General features: G+C 34.3%; 1 long non-coding RNA gene across 4 annotated transcripts; it reads right to left on the bottom strand.

Moving 5' to 3' along the window:
* Nucleotides 1–9,169: 9,169 nt before the first annotated feature.
* LOC141564824 (uncharacterized) lies at nucleotides 9,170–21,135 on the bottom strand. 4 transcript variants are annotated; one of them, XR_012488744.1, is made up of 7 exons: nucleotides 21,001–21,135; nucleotides 18,175–18,922; nucleotides 15,195–15,412; nucleotides 14,511–14,586; nucleotides 13,222–13,429; nucleotides 11,242–11,430; nucleotides 9,170–9,282 (listed from the first exon to the last, which is right to left on the bottom strand). It is a non-coding gene; the product is annotated as an uncharacterized LOC141564824 (long non-coding RNA). The 4 variants fall into 4 exon arrangements; XR_012488747.1 differs by having other exon boundaries at nucleotides 14,514–14,586; XR_012488746.1 differs by lacking the exon at nucleotides 15,195–15,412.
* Between the last annotated feature and the right edge of the window lie 656 nt (nucleotides 21,136–21,791).

The following is a 21,791-nucleotide window of genomic DNA, read 5'->3' as shown; positions in this document are numbered from 1 at the left end:
CTAATTCTGAGACTTAATTTATCTAATTGGTTGTGAGGGAGTGAGGACGTTCACAGAGACGTGTGTTTCTTCTCCGCCATCTTGGCTCCGCCGAAAAATGTAATATTTCAAACTTCAGGACTTTTCTGCAGCTGTTTTCAGAGAACCTTCTATCGACCTGTATCATGAGCCAGCACTGCTAACCAGATCTGAATATTGACAAAGCAACAGAGTTTTGCTATAGTGCCAGCAAAGAGACTCCCTGCAACCTCCCTCTGTCCAGGTGTCTGGCCACCTTCCTATCTTCCCTCCAACACCTTGACTTTGCCTCAAACCCCCAAAATCAAAATTATTTTAAAAACTTGAATCATTGAATTTAGTTATTTGCTCAATAATTAGTCAGCATTTAGTAATAATGTTAGACAACTACAACAGTAGCTCCTTTAATAGAATTCCACGCACAGTGTTAGCCTTTATTGATGTCAATATTTCTTGTAGTTGCTCTTTTTTGATTATTTTAAAACAGGCTTCTAAGATTGCATAAAATCTAAAGTTAAAAGTAACCTAGTCACTTTTTTGTTGATTTGACAGTGAACCTAAAATTCCAATTGCATTCAGGTGCTCATCCAGGAGTATCTGATTCTAAAATCCTATTTTCCTTAAGTCAAAGTATTCCATCATATTAGGGGGGAAAAATCTTTGCAAGTGTTCTCAGGACAATATAATCTGGATTAAAATTTTGTCCTTGAGTTAATGAAGCAAACATTCAGGCCTGCAGGAGAGAGTGTTTGGACAAGTAATTGTAGCAGGGAATAATTGATTTCATAGAGAGAAAGAGAAGAGAGGCAGGACATTAGGGGAGGGGAGGCAAGAGAGAAGGAGACAGACCTGCTCATTATCACTTTCTGTTCATCTTTTTTGGAGGGTGGAATCATGTGCTTTAAAATCTCCTTTTAAGGAAGGAGTTCATCTCAGAATGTCTCTTCATTTTTCAGTTGGTGGAACTACTTTAGTACTTCTCTGATTTATCCATCATGCTTCTATGCCAGGTATCTTCTCCATCACTTTTCTTTTGCATATTATCTTCTCCATTTCTACTATAAGTCTTCAAGGAAAGGGATAGTCTTTAAAAAAATATTTGTTTTCCTAATACTTAGAGCAATGACTGGTACTAGGTGCCTAATAATTGTAGATTGATTGATTATATATGTACTTCATAATATGGTACCGATACTTGAACATAGTGGTTCTAATGGGATTGGACCAAAGAAGAAAGCAGCTGTATTCTCCCACCTTTGGGTTGCATGTTTTATTTTTCTTAATGTAGACTTAGCATTAATATTCTTAGCAGTTATATCATATACAATGTTTGCATTGTGAAAGCATCCAGATAAGTCATTAGTGTAATAAATCATTGCTTTTATCTAAATGCTTGGTTTAAACAGAAAGTTTCAATTACATGCTTGAGAATTTTGTTTTCATGATATAATTCAGTCCCATAGAATATTGGAACAAAAATGAATCGCTGAGTTATTAGGGGATAACTTAAAACAGACCTCAATATAAATTAGATTAACTAACAGTTACAATGTAATATGAATGTATACTTAGCTAGTTAATATCCACATTGTTATGACCAACATTCATGTACTTTAAAAAGTTGAAAATGTCTTCAGTATAAACATTTTTGTTAAACCACTTAAAATCAGTTTGCTCCTATAGTATTTAAAATCTAAAGTTTGATCTTTTCCTGTGCTTCTTGATCTTTAAGTTACATTCTCAGATTGCTTAATTTAAACTACTATTTGACATTTTCCTACTCAATTTTATTAGAGACTTCTCAAAACTTAATTGGCTTCAGAAAATGTCAAGTTCATTTTACTTAAATCTTTTAATTGCCCTAAATTGTCTATTTTAAAATTAATGCTTGAATAAATTTTTTATAGTTTCACTGTTTCCTGAACACATTGAATATAAGTCTATAGTCTCCTATGAATGATTTATTGTCAGGTAATTTTTAAAAACTTATCTCTGCCCAAATGGAGTCTTTGATAATATAACTAACATTTCTCTCTTTATCTTTTCTCATATAGAGTGCAGTGACACAAGCTTTCACTCACATTTACCTTCCCTTTAATCTCATTTGAAATAAAATGTCTCTAGCTTAGGAAATCTAAAATATTAAGAAAATTCTTAGTTTTATTGCATTTTAATAGTGGATAAATCTCTGGGGAATTACATAATTATAGGCAGGTAAGGAGAAGAAAAGAAGTGATTTATTTAAAAAATGTAAAATGCTGTGCCTGAGATTTTTTATTTCTTTCAGGCCCCGTCTGTCAAATAGTTATAACTCAAGTCAGTAACTACTATAATTTCTAAATGAAAGAAAACTTGAAGGAGTAGTTGATACTATGACTAAATCCAAAGGTCTTTACTGAACAAATGAAAATCCTATCCGTCAATGACTTTTCACTAACTACTCCTATATTGTGATATATCTAGAAGGCTATTAGGAAGGTCAGAAATGTGACTACAAGTAAAAGTATGTAACACTAACTTCAGTTTGGTGAGACATTCACTAAGCCTTTTGCCAGGCCTTCTTTGAAGAGAGTTTAGTGATTCAAGCTAGAACATTCATTATTTGGAAATTCTTACCAGGAACCTTTTTTTCTGTGACCAGAGACTTTTTACCCTGAAATATTCATCCATTTCAGCATTAAAATACAACACAAAAGAAAAAGTAAGAATCATATCTTAGAAAAAGCATAATGAAACAACTAAGCAAAATCTTTAATGCAATATTCCAAGAAATCATAAACTCAGAGTCTTTTTGACGCATCAGTCTTTCTACATCTCCAGCCAACATTAAATTCCTAATCACCCCAAGATATTAATTCCTCTGTCACTCATGGAAGATAAAAGTTCACAAATGTAAATAAAAATTTGGAACCAGAGAATATTTTGCATTTTCTATTAAACTCACCAGGAAGCAAATCAAAGCATATTCTGAGGACCATAATCTCACTGATCAATCTTTCCAATTTTTTTTTCAGAGATTATAATCCTAAGAATTTCCATAACAATATTTCCTTATCCCACTGTATCATTACTGTTAAATAACTATAATGCAACAGGGCCTAAAGTTATGTCAATAAATAAAGTTATGTAAAATCATCCATATCACAGCATAATTATGTTCAGTGTCAGGAAGATTTTTTGGCTCTTTCTTCCTGACACTGAACAAGGCAAGAATTTTAAGTTCTTAGATAAGGACAGGTGATAGCTACCCTACCTAGCCACAGTGTGTCCATGTTTCTTTGATTTTTTTTTTTCATCTTGGGTAACCAAATTATTCCAAAGAGAAATGGCCAGGAAATTGATGAAATGAAGAGATCCAGCAAAGCTATTAGAGGTCTCATTGGCAATAGCAGGTAACAGTAGAATCAGTCCAATCTGATGAGAATTATAGAAGTGACACACACTTTTTAAGGCAGTCCATCAGCTTCTCAGCTAAGACTCCCCAGCTAAATAAGGCTGTGATTTATTCATCATTTACCACACTAACCACAAAGTAAACTTTCAAATGTAAAAGTGAATTCCCAGAGCAATGTTTCCTATATATGTGCCTTTCTACCTTCTCATTTTAGATCTGTGTTCACTCTCTCTGGAAATTGTTCATAAGACAGAATGTACCTTGATGTGGGGGAAACTGTATAACTTGTCTTTGTAAACTCTTTTCAGCAAGTATTCTTTTTGTAAAAGTTATTTGAAGTCAACTGATTGATTGATATTGGAAAGATGCTAAATAGGGGCTCATAAAATGACTCTACTAGAAACCATGTACTTCTAGGTTTTTCCTTTGAAGCTAGACCAATGTATCTAAGCAGAATGAGCCCAAAGGTGATGATGCACTAGAATCATAGATTCACAAGATTGACAATTGCAAGAGACTATGAAATTCAACACAGACTGCAGTCCAGAGAGGTTGAAGGACTTTTCCAAATTTACACAGTTGGCATTTGGACTCTATCTCCTGATTCCAAATCCAAGACATATTAAAAAAATTCATTATATTGCCTTTAGGACAAATCAACATATTTTTACAGTGATTTAAGGTTTAAAACACACACATGCACATATACACGGATAGCTGGTAGATAAGCATAAATTTGAGGGTAGAGCTTGTTTCCTTATTTTTAATGCATCTTTGGGATCAATTATATTATTTGCTCATAATAGATATTTTGGTAAATGAGTTTTTTTTTTTCCTTTAGTTCTTACAACAAAATTGTGATATATGTAATACATAGTATCTTAAAGGCTAACAAAGAAGTTGAGACTCAGAGTCACTTCCTCTGGATCACACTCCTTGTCAATGATACAATGACTTGAGATAGCAGTTACTTTCCATTCGTCCCCTTAACAAAAAATATAGCAAAAATAAATAAAGCAAATGATCCTATTAATATATATGCTTCATTATTCCATTATTTTTCTTTCAAGAAGCAGAAAACATGTTTGAATATCAACATTTTAAAAGTGATTAGTTATTTCATCAAATTTTCTGTTGAGTTCTAAAATCTTGAAAAAGTTCTTTTCCTTTAGGCAACTTGGGTCATCAGGTAAAATGTCAAATTTTCCTATTTTAAACAATTATAAATGGGTATTATATTTTTGTTATAATATTTTTATGTTTAAATATATATGCTTTTCAACAGTCACCCTTATAAAACTTTATGTTCCAAATTTTTCTCCCTCCCTTCCCCCTAGGCAGCAAACAATCCAATATAGTTTAACCTTGTGTAATTCTTCTAAACATATTTTCATATTCATGATGTTGCACAAGAAAAATCAGATCAAAAGGGGAAAAGTGAGAAAGAAAAAGAACAAACAAACAGCAGCAGCAACAGCAAAAAGATGAAAATACTACATTGTCATCCTCATTCATGCTCCATAATCCTCTCTTCTGGATATGAATAACTCTATCACAAGTTCATTGGAATTGTCTTGAATCACCTCATTGTTGAAAAAAGCCACGTATGGGTCTTATATTTTGTAAAAAATATGTTCTAAGTCAGCCTGGTAGAACAACAGTAGAGAACTGGATCTAGAGTCAAGGAGAAATAATTTCAGATCCATCATTAGACAATTATGAGTTGCCTGACCTTTCACAAAGCAAATGAGCTCTACCTGCCTCTTTCCTCATCCATAGAATGGTGATCATAATAGCACTTATTTTTTGAGGTTCTTGTGAAGACCAAATTATATATTATTTTATTTTTCCAATTACATGTAAATATAGTTTTAAACATTCATTTTTATGATTATTATTTGGAATTTTTTCTCTCTTTCCCATCCCCTTACCCCATGATGAAAAGCAATCTGATAGAGGTTATACCTGTGCATCATATAAACGTTTTTCTACATTATTGTGGTAGTGGTTGCTCATCCTTTGTTCTTAAAGACCATGATATCAGGAAACTGATGCCATGACATGTAAGTGAATTGAATTTAAGTTCTGGGCAAGATATTCTGCCTTACTTTGCTCTCCAGAGCAATCTGGGTCCAGTGACAAGATAAAGATCAGCATGATTGGAGATGGCTCTGGATGCAGTAGGAGACCATGGTCTTTTAAAGATGAAGTCTTAAATGGGTCTCAGTTTAACTGAAGCCATACCTACTTAGTGCCTAAGGCTAGGTAGGCAATGGAGGCAAAGGATTTCCTCTAAACAGAGCAAAAGGTACTCTTTTTTTTTTCCCCCTGGGTTTAGACTGCTTTTTCCAGTGTGTGTGTGTGTGTGTGTGTGTGTGTGTGTTGTGTGTTTGTGTTTTGGTAATTGTCTTGTATCATTGTATTGCTTAGAAGAGTTAATACAATTAGTTGATCATCACATATAGTTGCTGTAACTGTACAAAGTTCTCATAGTTCTGCTTATTTTACTCAGCATCAGTTCATATTTAGTTTTTTCAGGTTTTTCTGAAATTTGCCTGCTCATTATTTCTTAGGACAATAGTATTCTGTTACATTCATATATTACAACTCGCTCAGCCATTCCCCAGTTGATGGGCATCTACCACAAAAGAGCTGTTTGAATATTTTTCTACATGTAGGTCTTTTCCCCCTTTTTAAACTTTTTGGGATATAGACCTAGTTTACCATGTATACATAGTTTGATTTCCATTTGAGCATAGTTGCGAATTTTTCTCCAAAATGTTTGAATCAGTTCATTACTCCGCCAACATATTAGTATCTGATGTCCTCACTTCTTTACAATTTATCATTTTTCTTTTCTATCATATTAGTCAATCTGTTAGGGATGAGGTACTAGAGATTAATTTTAAACCATCTTACAAACTTCAAAAGTGATGAATATTGTTTATCTTGATAAGTTTTCTTAATGTGGAATAATTCCTAAATTCCTGGTAGCAACCTAACTGGATTTATGGTATTTTTTTTCCAATATGTTATTATAACATTTCATTAACTATTTCAAGATATTGCTAATTTTTTTTTTATTTTATTTCTTCATGGGCTGAATGTCAGCATTCTTTTTTCTTCCCTATAGAAAGAAAATATTCTATAAAGAAATATGACTGAATTTTTATTGTTTCCCTGTCTGTTTCATACTTTCTAACTTGTAAATGATTTATATCATTTTGCAATTTACATCATTTTGCAGATAATTTTTCTTTGAATGTCTACATCTTGTTTTTTTTTCCCTACTAGGGAATTCATTTATCATTTTTTCTTATACCCAGTTCTATAATCTGTGTATTTTTATATTTTGTAAACATTCATATTTTCCTTAATTTTTTCTTATTTTTCTTATACCCAATTCTGTAATCTGCACATTTTATATTTTGTAGGTATTCATTTTTTCCTTAATTTTTCAAGTTTTTAAGGGAAATAGTCAAACTTATTAACACTTTCATTTATGTCCTCTCTTCAGTTCAGAATTTCCTTTTTTCGTTTTCATTCTTGATAATTTGATTTTCTTATTTTCTTCAAAGTGAAACTCCATAAAATATAATTAACCTTTTAAAAACTAGTTTATTTTATGATTTCCAATTTTTATCTTCTTTTTTTTCAGATAGAAAAAAGTGTTAATAGAAAGAATGCTAGATTTTATATCATTTCTGTGGCTTAAAACCTGAACTATAATAATCTCATCTGTGAAGTTAGTTGTTATTGCTGTTCTGTTTTTTTCCCCTTTGTGCATAGATGTACAGGCATCATTCATACCTTTCTTCCAAGTGAACACCTAATATCTACTTTCTCAAAAAGAAGAAAAACCCAGATGTGCAGTTATGTTGAATTTAAAGTCCATGAAAATCATTCAAATAGACCTCCAGTAAAATATATACAAACGTATCATTAAATATCAGTGACTATGTTTAATTGGAGCTCGTCTTGAAAGGTTTTGAAAGCATATCAGAATTATGACATCCCCTGTCATACAACTGACAATAAGAAATTATTTCTTCAACAAATCAAAGACATGATTCAAACAGCTATCTTCTATAACATTACAGGTTATGAGTAGAAGAACATTGACATAACAATCTGACATTTGTTGTAATAATGGAGATACAGAGGTATCTTTATTGGACAAGTTTTTTGATAAATCCAATAGGAAGGGAAAGAATGAAATTAAGTATATAATGTAACTTAATTTTTTGAAATAGTTTTAATTTCAGAAGAAAAAAAATCTTAAAATGCTTGCTAAGCAGATAGTATGATTTTTTTTTTCCTGAAAGTAATCGTACAAGGTTATTTAACATTAGGATGTTAATTGACCAGCTAAGGAGAGAGAATCAATATGTGGGTAGAGGTATCCTGAAACATTTCCAATACCTGATTGTTTTAAATCTTTCTTTTGGTTAGCTTTATAATTTCATATACTTTTACAGAAATTTCCATTATTAATAGTATTCACATGATTGTTATATTTAATAAAGGCTATCATTGATATGTTTGGTATTAAAATTCATATAATATAATTTTATTATATTAGTAATGCCATAATAAAACTATAAATATAAATATAATAAGATAATATAGCATCTTTAAAAACAATTCAACTTATATAATAGATTTAAACACTTAAGAAGTTATCTGCTCAGTACAAGTTCCTAGACTAAAAGACCAATATTCCAAGAAACAAAATAACCTGACATCAGAGAGCTCAAATCATATAAAAAAGATTTTTATCATATATGCAATTCATTACACACAATATTGATGAAATATGTTTAGATATCACGATGTTATACAAAGGATATTTTATCTCTTTTTGGTAGAATATCAGGAAGGCTTTGCATTTTCTTACCATTTTTGTAACTATTAATAAGTTCTTGGCAAGTTTTATAAGTATATATGATAGTTGGGTCTATAGCAATGTTTTGATGCTTTAAATCATTTATCATTGGGCCCCTTTAATATTTAAATTATTTTTTAGTAATCATTACTAATAATCAATCTATTCATAAAATTGGGTTCATACTATAGAGTACAAAACTAAATGCCAAGGAAATAAAACATATTACTAAAATAAATTATGAAGTATTTTAAAGACACCTATAATCATCATCATTGTTAGTACAAGAACTATCCAATCACTTGTTCATTAGGGAGATTAAAAAATATTAACACCTCACCAAACCCTTAATTATTTGCCCTTTAAAACACAAAGATCACATTTCTAATGTTTTCAAAAATGCTATACTTTCATCAGAAAATAATAATCTATTTTATTAACAATTAGTGCTGTTGATAACAGCGAGAATTCCTTTCATTCACTCTGTATTTATTATCTATATACACTTAGTTCTTTTCATATTTTTTCCTCCATTACATTGAAGGTCCTTGAGTCAAGTTTTTTTTTTTTTTTTTTTTTTTTGTCATTGTATCCTAGCACTTAGCATAGTGACTGGGATGTGGTATGACTTAAAAGATGCTTTTTATATTGTATGACCAACTGGCTTTACATAACATTCTAAATTTCATAAGCAGTTTAATAGTGTTTTTTTTTTCTCCTTATTTGAGCCTTACAATGCAACCACAATGTAAGTTTTATTTATAATTCCCTTATTCAAATGTCAAATCAGACTGAGGAAGTAAGGACAGGAAAGAATCACAAACTGAATATTTATTAGGTATATATTCCTTATACAACTTGTATTTTGGGCTCTTAATACTCCAGTATTTTGGTGTTTGTTTATATCTGTGAAATCTTTGCTGTAGGGACACTTTCAATGAGGAAATCTTAATTCAGGTCAGCAATCACTCCAACACATATAGCCCTAGAAAGGAGAAATAATGAAAAAACAAATAAGGATATTTAGTGGATGAGGGGGTCTTTACTAGATGGTTCATAATAAAGTTCTTCCTGCTCCTAATAACTTACAACCTCCTATCTTTATAATTTTTAAAACTGTCCTGTTCTCCTCTGTATTCCTGGATTTATTAATGCCATCTCCAAAATTGGAGGTGCTTTGTTTGAATACTATAATTTCTGGAAGAAAAGTATCAAGTAATAATCCACTAGAACCCTAGTTCCCTAATGCCTGCTTTAATCTATAGCCACTGCTTGGTCAATGGGGTAAAAACCAGTGATCATCATAGAGTCAGTTTGCTAAAAGAAAACTTGCTTTGTCTTCCTCTGATCTGAAATAATTTCCCTCCCCACCACTCTCATATCAGTTGAGTAACAAAAATCATTAGTTTTCCACAATTTCACATTGTGGATTTTTTCCTTAGGACGACAGGATCCATAGGGAGTGCTGGAGTAGAGCTAGTTGACTGCAAGTATTTCATTATGGAAATCTGAATTATAAAAAAAATTTTGACATATAACAAAGCAAATATGTGTTTTTTTTAAATAGTGTAATTTGTTTCTTCTTTGTAGATTCTAACATATTAAGGATATTTATCAAATGTCAAAAGGCAGTTTATTGATTCTTCACATACTACAGATCAAAAGCAGTCTCCAAATTGTGATACATTCAAGGCATCCATCTACAGATATGTGCACCCCAGACATTGTCTGTTGGTTTTCTAAAAGAAGTCAAACTCTTTTTTTGTGCTTTCTTGACTGATATTTCTTCAAATAACTCTGCTGTCATCACAGTCAGACTAGTTTTACATTTTGATGCAGCCCAAATTTCCCAGTGAGCTGCTGAAGATCGGCAACTTAAACTAAAGAATGTCTTCCTTGTGAATGGTTCTGACAGGTTGTCTGTTCTGATTTTTTTTTCTTTTGACAATCTTGTCAGTGGTGATGGGTGAATCTCTCTTAGTATATATTGTCCTCTGACATGAAATTATTTTGATGTTACTATAATGATAAAAAAATAAGTATTCCAGAAATAATCCCATTAAATAGCATGCCATTTACTATTATCCAATTTCAGTATAGTTAGCAATGCTTTAGGATAAAATCCTGTTGAATGGGATCCTGGTAGTTTGAAATGAGAAGAAATATTAAAGGCTCAGACAACAGAGTCAAAAAAAGCTTATAATGTTCTGGAGAGCTGGAAAGGACCTTGAAAGTCAGCTTGTACAACCTCCTCATTATACACATGAGAAAACAAAGGTTATTGAGAATTGATTTGCCTCTCTAATTGGAAATGTTCAAAGGATATGAATAGGAACTTTTCATAATATGAAATCAAAGCTATCTGGAGTCATATGAAAACATTCTCTAACTTACTCTTCATTATAGAAAATCTAAAACAACTGTGAGATACAGCCTAGAACACCTATTAAAATTCTGGAGGGAATGAGGGGGATTAAAATCAAGATGTATTAATGAACTGTTGGTGAAGTTGTTAACTAGTGCAACTAATTTGGAAAAAAAAATCTATAACTATGTCCAAAGGGCTACAAAACTGTGCATATTCAACAATACTACTACTAGATGAATATTTCAAAAAAAAAGATGAAAGAAAAATCATCAGGTTCATTTTTGATGTCAAAAAACTGAAAATTGAGGGAATGATCACCAGTTGGGGAAGGACTGAGCAAACTGTGACATCATTGTGATTAAGAATTGTTGAACTATTAGAAATGATGAAGGGGTGGTAGTTTCAGAAGGAAAAATATGGAAAGACGTATGCAAATTAAAGTGAGAAGTGGGGGATCATTGTGCACAGTAACAGTAATGTTATAATGAAGATCAACAGGGAAAGACTTGACTAGTTTGATCAAAACAGTTATCAAAGACAACTGCAAAGGATTCACAATGAAAAAATCCTCCATACCTCCGGGGAGAGAACTGATGAATTCTGAATGCAAAGTGAAGTATACTTTTCTTGTTTAAAATTATTTTTCCTTTTTTTGATGATTTCTCTAATATGGAAATATATTTTGCATAATTTCACATATATAATTGATATCCTAGTGTTTGTCTTCTCAGTGGGTGGTGAAGGGGACAGAGGGAAGGATAGAATCTGGAATTAAAAATTTTAAAAGAAAAGCATGTTAAAAAAATCACACACAAATTTTAAAAAAAAGAACTGACTTTCCTAAAGTTTTGCAAATAATAAAAGGCAGATTCAAAATGCAAACTCATCTCTTATCTCCAACATGTCACATTTTTTATCATTTTATAGGTAAAGATTTACTTTAGCATACCTAACAGTGATAATTTCTGACCTGTCAGAATCAACATATCAGAAGAGACAAGTGTAAGTAAGACTCATGTGGAATAATTTTATTTAATCAATTCAACAAATATAGAGGGATGTGTATGATAAGAAGTCAATGAAATATATGAATGCTTGTCTTTTTTAGTACATTTTGAGAGTAACAGAAGACAGGGCTTTATAATAGGATGGTACCTATCTCATAGTGTTGTTAGTGCAACTAGTTGGCTCATACTAGGACTAGAGTCAGAAAGATTCATCTTCATGAGTTTAAATGACTATATACTCTTTCTAGTGTGACCATGGGTAGAGTACTTAATTCTTTTTGCCTCAGTTCCTAATCTGTAAAATAAACAGATACTCCAGTATCTTTGCCAAGAAAAAAACCAGTGAAATCATGAAGAGTTGGATACAACTGAACAATAAAATCATCCTTCTTACACTTAAAAGTTTTCTCCTTAAATATTAATACAACTTATCCCTATAATTTTGATCTGTGTTTATTTTTTTTCTATCCAGATAGCTATAGGAAACATATCTCCCTTTGTTGTTATAGTATCTCGGTACCTAGAGATGAAAGGGTATTGTAACCTGATCTTTAAAATATGTTTGGTAGAGCATCTCAAAGGAACAAATCATTTTCACGGGCAGTTGGTTTTCTGGCTTCAAAATGAATTTCAACGAGGTGAAGACCTTCTACTGAATAAAAATTTGTACATTTCACTTGGTTAACTTTGGCTTAGCATCTTAGGAAATAACCTTAAGTAAGGGCTCTCATATTAGAACTTTATCAGAAAACCATTGGACCGTAATAAGATATCACTTGAAAGCTTTCCAGATGATAATTAGTAAGGAGAAGATTCATAAAACTGTCAGAGTGGAAAAGTTATTGTCACTGATGCTCCTTGTCAAGATGTGAATAATATTTACAGTCAGACATTAATTATAAATAGCTTTCTTCAACCAGGTTAATGGGTAATTTCATTGAATGGCTCTTATAACAGAAATAGATCTGCAAAAGTACCACCAAATATGAGAGAACTGGTGCCCTCACTATGACAAGGTTATCTCAAGGGCTCGATAAGAGAGAGGCTGAGACACCAGAGATATAATTAATCTCAGTGGATATAATTTGTAAAGGTATTTCTATCTTTGCTCTCAGAAGAGATTTATAATCTGACGCCTTAAGACCTCTTAGAAAAACTTGGCTTCCAGGAAGTTTTACTTCAGAAAATTGTGCACAATCCTTTGAAACTGTTGTGAAACATTAATTCTGATTCATCTGCCCAAATTTGAAAAACTGGAAACTGCACATTTTAATACTTTGGCATTAATTTATCTTTGCTAAGGTTATGCTTTGGTCCAAGACCAACAAGATGAATATTTTAATTGTCAGAATGGTGCAATATAATTTCAATTTTAACTACAGAATCATGTTTAGTTACCCAGCCCACCCATCTCCTTTTCCAATGATTAGGACTGAATTATCTCTTGTAATAACAAACCCAACAATGAAGCAACCAAAAATAGTAAAGCCAAAAAAAGAAATACATCAAAGACTTCTGACAAAATATACAACATTTTCTGTGCAGTTACCTTTCAGCAAAGGCTTTTTCATTGTCCTTCTCTGGGAGCATCCTTACTTGTGTTCAACCTTTATTGATTCATCTTTTCTATTATATTTTTGCCATGATTCAGTATATTGTTCTTCTGGTCTGCTCATTTCACTCTCTCAGTTCGTACAAATTTTCCCATTCAACAGGACATTTTGACTCTTGAAGTATTAGCTATGGTTGAAGTAAAGCTAGATTTAGAAAAGTAGTAAAATGAACAAAAGAGGAAGGATGATTATTCTTTGAAACCTTTAAATTTTACCTAATTCTTTGCAAATTACTATCAAAATTGCTTCAAATGAGAATGAAGAAAAATGGAAGCCTGATAATGTGTCCTCATTCAGAAACTGTGATAACTTTAACAATAGTACTTTAAAAAAAATAAGTAGATCAGTCAGATAACCTTTAGAAAAACAAAATGATACAGTAGTCACAAAGGTAGTTCTGAAAAATGAGATTAAAATTATTTAGAAGAGATATTCTTCAAGAACTAATTAATCAAAAGGATTTTACTGAGCCATCTTTTTGGCATGGGAGGATACTCACCAATGAGCATTATTTAACATAGCTAATTATGCATTCAACTAGTAAGCTATGGATAATTGTGTGTGTAATTACCCATTTGTCTTTAAAATAAGGAGCACTGAAATAAAGAATTCATCATGTTGACTAAATTCACTCACCTTTTCAACAGATTTATTATAATTATAAATTATATATGTACTATTTCTCTTGCTACATATATATGTACACACATATATATGTATATACATATATATGTATATACATACACACACACACACACACACACACACACACACACACACACATATATATATATATATATATATATATATATGTAAGTATATAAAATGCTTTTCCTTGTGTAACAGAAGAGTGGTGCAGTCACAACATCTTTTGTACCATTTCCAATACTGTTACAGAAGGTTTGTGATAACATGTAATTGCTATTATCTTGGAGAAATAATCTGAAACTGCATCTGTTCTATTCACCACTTAGTGATTTCTTTGAACAGGTACAGTGGATAGAGAACCGAATCTGGAATTGAGAACAATTTGAATATAAAATTAGAGACTTAGCAGACTGTGACAAGTTATTTAACTTTTATCTGATTCTGTTGCTTCATCTGTAAAATGGGAATGATAATACCACTTGATTCTCAACATTTTTGTAAGATTCAGTGAGTTATTGTTTGTAAAACATTTTGCAAACTGAAATGCTACACAAATGCTACCAATTAATTATAATACCACCAACAACTTTTAAAATTGATGATCTTCAGCATCTACCCCTCTACTCATGGTTTGAGTCCTTCACAAATGGTATCTGTTGAGAAACAAAAAGAGTAAGGAGAAAGTCCTTTAGTCCTTTCCCTCCAAGGGCATTTACTTTATGAACTGAGTATAATGGACATTGTTCTATTGTCACTCCCCTCCCATTTTATGTTATGGAAATTAATCTGGAGACTAATTCAATAAATATCCAATTCAGTAAACATTTATTAAGCACTCCCTAGGAATTTTCAAGAAGGAGAATCCAAAATGCTTTTTGTAGTCATCCCAGCATTGATGTCCTGGGAATCAAGAAATGACCAAAACAACTTTTGGGACCTAGGTGATAGAAAGACACAAGTTATACATGTAATATTTGAATATGAACCAAATAGGAAAATGCTACATAAAACTAAATCAAGCCCATTTTACTAGAGGATAAGGTAATAGGGAGTATATATCCAAAATATCAAGGAAGAGGTAATGTTAATATACCTGTTCTTGCCATATCTTCAAGTAACTATTTGTAAAAATTAAGTAGTACTAATTGGTCAAACAGAGCTCAGTTACTAGTCACTATCTGAAAGCTAACTTTTTGAGGTGTGGGGGGAAAGGGGTATGATGTATGGTGGCTTGAATCAATAGCATCTGAAAAAGAAATACCTGAGCTCTTGAAGGGATAACCATGGAGTTCTGAATATGGTAATGTAGCTGGGATATACTCATCCTCAGAGAGTGAGACCATTTATTATCCACAAGATGAGAGCCTCTGCAGGCTCCCTTGGTTTTGTCAGTTGATATTGCTAGGAATTCTCCAACTGAGACTATTCAGTCATTCATGAGGTAGTTCATGTATACATAAATCTATTCTTCATTTGAGTCTGACAGGCAATGTGAAATTTGTGATTATGGAAAATGAAAATAAACAGAAGATAAGAGCGAAAGTTATATAAGATACAAGAAATCCCACATTTCTTCTGCTCTGCTATATCTTTTCAGTGAACATTTTATCTTGATGAGTTGATTAAAAGCTTCTAAAGTGCACAGAGCAAAGTTTTAACATTTCTCTGCTTGAAAATGCACTCAGAAAGTCAGAAACAAAACTTAGACAAAACTTATTTATTTTAAAATATTTTGAGATTATTTAGATATTTATTTGTCTTATCCTGACAAAAAAAGTCTATTTTCATTTTATTTAATTTTATTTTGTAAGTGATAGCATGTCAAGATAGGATAAATAAACCTTTATCTCTCTACAAGCAGAAGCCTTAATTTCACTACTCACTTTTTAATATTTGTTGCCTTGTGACTTTGAGGGAATCACTTTTCTCCCCTAGGGGATCATGTTTTTTAATTTATAAAATGAGAGTAGATAATTTCTGGGGGTCTGTTCTATCTTTAGATCTTTGGTTTATGATCTAGCATATCATATATGTGGAAATTCCCTTTACTAATGTAAATCTCAACCCACCTATACTGATGAGGGAATCATGATATTACATTAAAGGATTTTAAAAAAATCTCTTATCTACTTTTAAAATTTTTATCTATATCTATTTTCACTTTCATCCCTACCAATTCAGAACACATCCACCAGGGAAACATCAACTATCAGCTGGTAGCTAAAAAATCAATGCCTAATCCAGTAGTTTCTTACTGTAAAATTTCTCTATAACATATATACCATTTGCATAGCTCTGGAAGAGGTACTATGTACCAGTTTTGTATACTAAGCATTGTGACCACCCATATGGTCCAGGTACTATCAGAACCAACAAGGTTGATTTGTATCATTATTTATATGGGTTTATATTCTTGAATGGATTAGATGATATAGAGAACAAAATGCTGTACTTGACATCAGTAAGATCAGCTTTTGTGAGTGAGAACAGTATCTCATTGGATAATTATGAAAACCAAATGACATTAATTAGCATTACATGTTACTGGTTAAAGAATGGTAAAAAGGGTACAACTTTGATGATTATATTACAAAATGCTGTTGGAGTTAGTGGGATAGTTTTCAAAATCCCTTTTTCACATAGAAAAAATATCTCAAACTGGACTGATTTGATAAGTAGAGGAGCTGGAGGATATCATATACGGTTTTTTGCATCTTTCTTGGAGATGACCATGACATCAGGGAGGGGATGCTATAATATGCAAGTGAATTAGATTTAAGTGAGAAAGGGCTGGGCAAAGTCACATGCTTCATTTTCCCCTCCAGAGCCATCTGGGTGTAGTGGCAAGAGATGATCAAGATGACTGGAAATGTCCCTGAATGAAATGGGAGACCTTGACCTATTTAAGCCTCAGTTTGACTGAGGTTGAACCCATTCAGTGATTAAAGCTAGGTAGCAATTGAGGCAAATAATTGGTCCAAAAAATCTAAATAAATAAATGAATGAATGAATCTGGAAAGGGAAGATCCTCAGTTTTCTGGACAAAACATAAATGAATGATATTTACATTCAACCTGAGTCAATCAAAACCCAAACAATGACCAAATGGGGCTTGGTCTGGAATCTAGAAAACAACTCCTTTGTATTTGAAATCTGTAACATGCCCTCCTGGCAGTTACAATTACTAGTCTGTCCTAGGCCCAACAGAACACCTTTGACCACTGACCTTTGCAGTGTCAACTCTACCCGGCTCGCCTCCTCTGAGGCCTTCAAAGGTCTCTGGCCACGATCTCTTGAATCTATAGCTTAATAACCGGTAGTGCACTCAAGAACAGCCACGTGTAATCTTAAAAGCCTTTATTATACCTACTCACATAATGCCCTGACTTGTTGGTTCCCTAGTGAACACCTGGTCTGAAGACCTACATGTTTACTACCAAACTCCTTACCTCTCTACTATCCATCAGCTTGGCTCAGCTACCCCAGGTTAGGGAGCCAGGTAAAAGAGAGTGGCTGCTGTTTGCAGTGGGCTTATAAAGGACCTGTGAGGTCACACACACAGCCAACCAGCAAGAGAGCCATCACCCATTATGAAGCTATCTCAGTATGGCCAAGATCCCACTCACAGGGCAGTCCTATATCCACAGAGATTACTTCTGGGCCACTCAAATCTCCTGTTGTGCTGTGGCGCCGCCCATTTAAAGGGCCCTTACAATTCCCTTCTCTTGTTTTGCGGGAACTGCATCCTTACAGAGATCTAAGGTCTTGTTCATTTTTTTTTTTTAATGGTATTTGTCCCTCACTAATGCATTATTGGTGGAGTTGTGAACTGATCCAGCCATTCTCAAAAGCAATTTGGAAATTGTAAAAAGGCCTATAAAATTCTATATGCTATTTGATCCAGCAGTGCTATTATTGAATCTATATCCCAAAAAAGATTTAAAAAAAGAGGAAAGAACACACATGTGCAAAAATATTTTAGCAGCTAATTTTGTGGTGACAGGAATTAGAAATTGAGTGGATGACCATCAGTTGGGGAATGGTTGGATAGTATATGACAGTAGTCCTCAAACTTTTTAAATAGGGGGAGGGGGCCAGTTCCCTCAGACTGTTGGAGGACCAGACTATATAGTAAAAACAAAAAATATGAACAAATTCTTATGCATGCTGCATATATCTTATTTTGAAATGAAGAAACAAAATGGGAACAAATATTCCCAAAGTTAAATCAACAAACTTACCAGTATTTCAATGGGAACTCTGGGCCTGCTTTTGGCTAATGAGATGATCAATGTCTGGTTCCATATTTGTCACTGCTGGTCATTAACAAATGATGCAAGTGTGCATCCGTTACTCTTGATGTGGTTGGAGATTTCAAATGTTTCATTCTAGAAAAAGTCTGTTCACAGACATAAGTGCTGCCAAAGATGGTTGCCATTTTGAGTGCATGGTTCCTGAGATGAGGATACATCTCAGAGGAGAGAGATGCACAGAAATATATGAAGGCTGCTTGACTTGAATGCATCTTTCAGAAAGTCACAATTCTGCAGTTCAGCCAGTTCCATTTGATAAATTATATCCACATTTTCAATGTCAATAGAAAATGGGTTATGGAAAAACTGTTATGTCCTGTTCATGGAGATAAAGCTCTTTAAATCTAAATTGGATCCCCTTCTGCAATTTTTCCAATGAATCCACACATGTTTTGTTTGGGAATGCAATCAGCGGTTTTGCTGCTAACAGATTTTAAGTTGTGGGGAGATGGCAGAAGTTTTCCTCCTTCACTTGTTTGATGAGGAGGCCTAATTTTACTTCAAATGCTTTGACATGTGACTGTATATCGCAGATGAGCTTCCCCTTTCCTTGAAGTTGCATATTGAAATTGTTGAGTAGCTCTGTTACATCTGTCAGAAAGGCAAGGTGCCATTTCCATTCTGCATCATCGAGCTCTGGTACTTCTTTGTTTTTTGAAACAAGAAAAGTTGTAATCTGTGGAAGTAAATCATAGAAACGTTTCAAAACTCTCCCTCAACTCAGCCAATGGACTTCTGTGTGATACAGAAGATCTTCATACTCAACATTTAGTTCAGACAGAAATTCCTGAAATTGTGACTTATTACATTAGCTGTAATGGAGTTAACACAAGATTCCACAATTTTCTTAACAGAGTCCCTCCCACTTCAGTGATTTACTACATAGCACTTGTTGGTGAATGAGGCAGCGTATGGCTATTGGATGAGAATGGTTATGTTTGTCCATCTCTTGGATAATGTGAGCAATTACTCCTTTCTTAGGCCCCACCATGCCAGGGGCACCACCAGTTGTCACGCTGGCTAGTTTAGCCCAGTCCAGCTCCAAACCATTCAGAGTTTGGCAAACCTTTTCATAGATATCCTTTCCTGTAGTTGTTCCTTTGATGCTTTGCAGTGCAGCAAGCTCTTCTATGACTTCAAAATAATCATTCATCCCACGAATAAAAATGAGAAGTTGTGCAGAATCATGAACATCATTGCTTTCATTGAGTGCCAAGGGAAAAAATGAATTTTTTTGTGGAGTTTTGCAAATGCTGATGCAGATTGTCTCCCATTTCTTCAATACTCCATGTAATTGTAGGTCCTGAAAGTCTCAGTGTACTAAATAAATCGGCCTCCTCTGGACACATCTCTTTGGCAACAGAAAGAAGGCATTCTTTAACAAATTCTCCCTCCACAATGGTCTGCCAGTGCTATTAGCTTGGCAACTTGAAAACTTGTTTGCAGTGATGAAATATTTTGCTGTTTCTGCTTCACAAAAATATTTTGCTTGAGTTGTTGATGTATAATATTTTATCTTTTCTCACTTCTCCAACCAAACAATCATATTTATCTTTATGTGGAGTTTCATAGTGTCAACACAAATTATATTCTTGGAACACAGACACTATATTCTGGCATATAAGACATACAGCTCTTTCCTTGTACTTCATGAAAAAGTAATCATAAGTGCACTGTTCTTTGAATATCCTACATTTCATTTTTTTTTCTTGACATTATTTCTAAGCAATTTTAAATTACTATTAGTAAAATACCTCTATGTATATCTATCTATCTATCTATCTATCTATCTATCTATCTATCTATCTATATCACAACAAAAACAATATACCAGCAATAACTTTGCCCACACAGAGACATACAGACTGCAATGCCCAACTTCCTCCAAGCTGCCTCTGAGCTGTGAGGCCTCCGTTTCCCACATTCTCTCTCCTGCTTCAGACCTTTCCTACACACAAGTCACTGCTCAGGCGGCCCTCCTAAATGCCCTGGCTTCCTCTCAATCCTGGGATCAATTCTCATGATCCAGAGCTGCATGACTGTATGTGCTGCACTTGTAATTTATCATAATCGCAGGCAAGACTGTGGATATATGTATATAACTGTGTGATATATTGTATGTGCAGAATAAGCTTTGGTGACAAATTGTGCATTGGGGCTTCCAGAGGAGGTCATCATGTGACTTGAAGCTGCACAAGTGTATGGGGACCTTAAGAATCTGGAGGGGGATGAAGCCGCACACCAGCTCTGCACCCCCTCATACTCAGGATAAGTGGGGGGCACTAAGGTCAGACCCCAGTGATTATAAGGTGGTGACATATGTTAGCAATATTCAATCTCTTCATGAAACTAAAGAACAAACACACAATGATAAAACTATGGACCACAACAGCCAGACATAAGGTCACTATGGATACAGGGCCACGGCCTAGTGCCTGGAGCCTCACTGTGGGCAACAATAGCAGTCAGTACTGCAACATGCACTAGAGAGGAAGCTGTTACGTTGTCATTACAGCATAATGACAATGATATAGTCAAGCTGGGACTTGTAGTACTGTTACTATACCCGCACACCAGACACAGCCCATATATCCCCCCTGCAGCGGCCGTGACACGCGCAGCATGCACTGTACATCCCTCGTGCCTCTCTGTTGTGGTGGCTTCCATTACTTTACAGGCCACAGGCCGTCAGTTTTCCCTCTTCTGCATCTCTCCCCCTCCCCCCCTCCCCCTCCCCCCCGCCTGGGAACTCACCTCACCTCAGTATTGCCTCAGACTCTGCCTCTGCAGCCTCATCCCAGTGCCAGAAGTGGGCATTGCTAATGCCAGTTTAGATCAAATGTCACTTCCAGTCTCATGTTGCCATAACCCGGAGAGCTGCATAAACATCCTCAGGGGGCCGCTTGTGGTCCGTGGGCCATAGGTTGAGGACCCCTGGCATAAGACATAGAAATGCTGTGGGTTAAGATTCCTTTCTAATTCCCAACCCCCATGAATTCCAATGGGAGATATATCCAGGCTCTCCCAGCCCCCATCGGATCTGAGCTAACTTGGGCTGTCCCAGCCCCCATTCTAATAATCTGCTCAGGTTCCCAACCCCCACCCCAAGCCCAAACAGCTTCCTCCTTAAAACCCATTGAATTCTATTCAAATTCTAACCTTGGCTGAAGCTCAGGCCAGAGGCCAACCTGGGACTGCACCCAGGAGCCCCTTCAGATTACCAACAGCCCCCCATTATAAAAGGGGAAAGCTGGAGTCCACTCTTTGCAGAAGTCCCAAACATGGCATCCTTATGCAGGTCATGGCAAGGGTCTCTGCCCACCGGACCTGCAGTTACGGTGCCCTCTTGTCTCTACCTTCAACTTCACTAAGCTTTACTTCAAAACCTCTTTTATCAATCTAGGTTTTCTGGCCTGTAAATCCCTTTACAGAGGACTCTTGTGCTGCTGCTACTAGACCTCATTTACGTTTGTATCCCTGCACAGAATCCAAAGCAGATTCAGGGGAACTCTATTTGACTTCCCTGTACCCTGAACCTGCCACTA

Source organism: Sminthopsis crassicaudata, chromosome 3 (genome assembly GCF_048593235.1).
Source record: "Sminthopsis crassicaudata isolate SCR6 chromosome 3, ASM4859323v1, whole genome shotgun sequence".
Taxonomy (NCBI): domain Eukaryota; kingdom Metazoa; phylum Chordata; class Mammalia; order Dasyuromorphia; family Dasyuridae; genus Sminthopsis; species Sminthopsis crassicaudata.
Note: the sequence above shows the minus strand (reverse complement) of the source record. Positions and strands in the feature narration are given on the sequence as shown.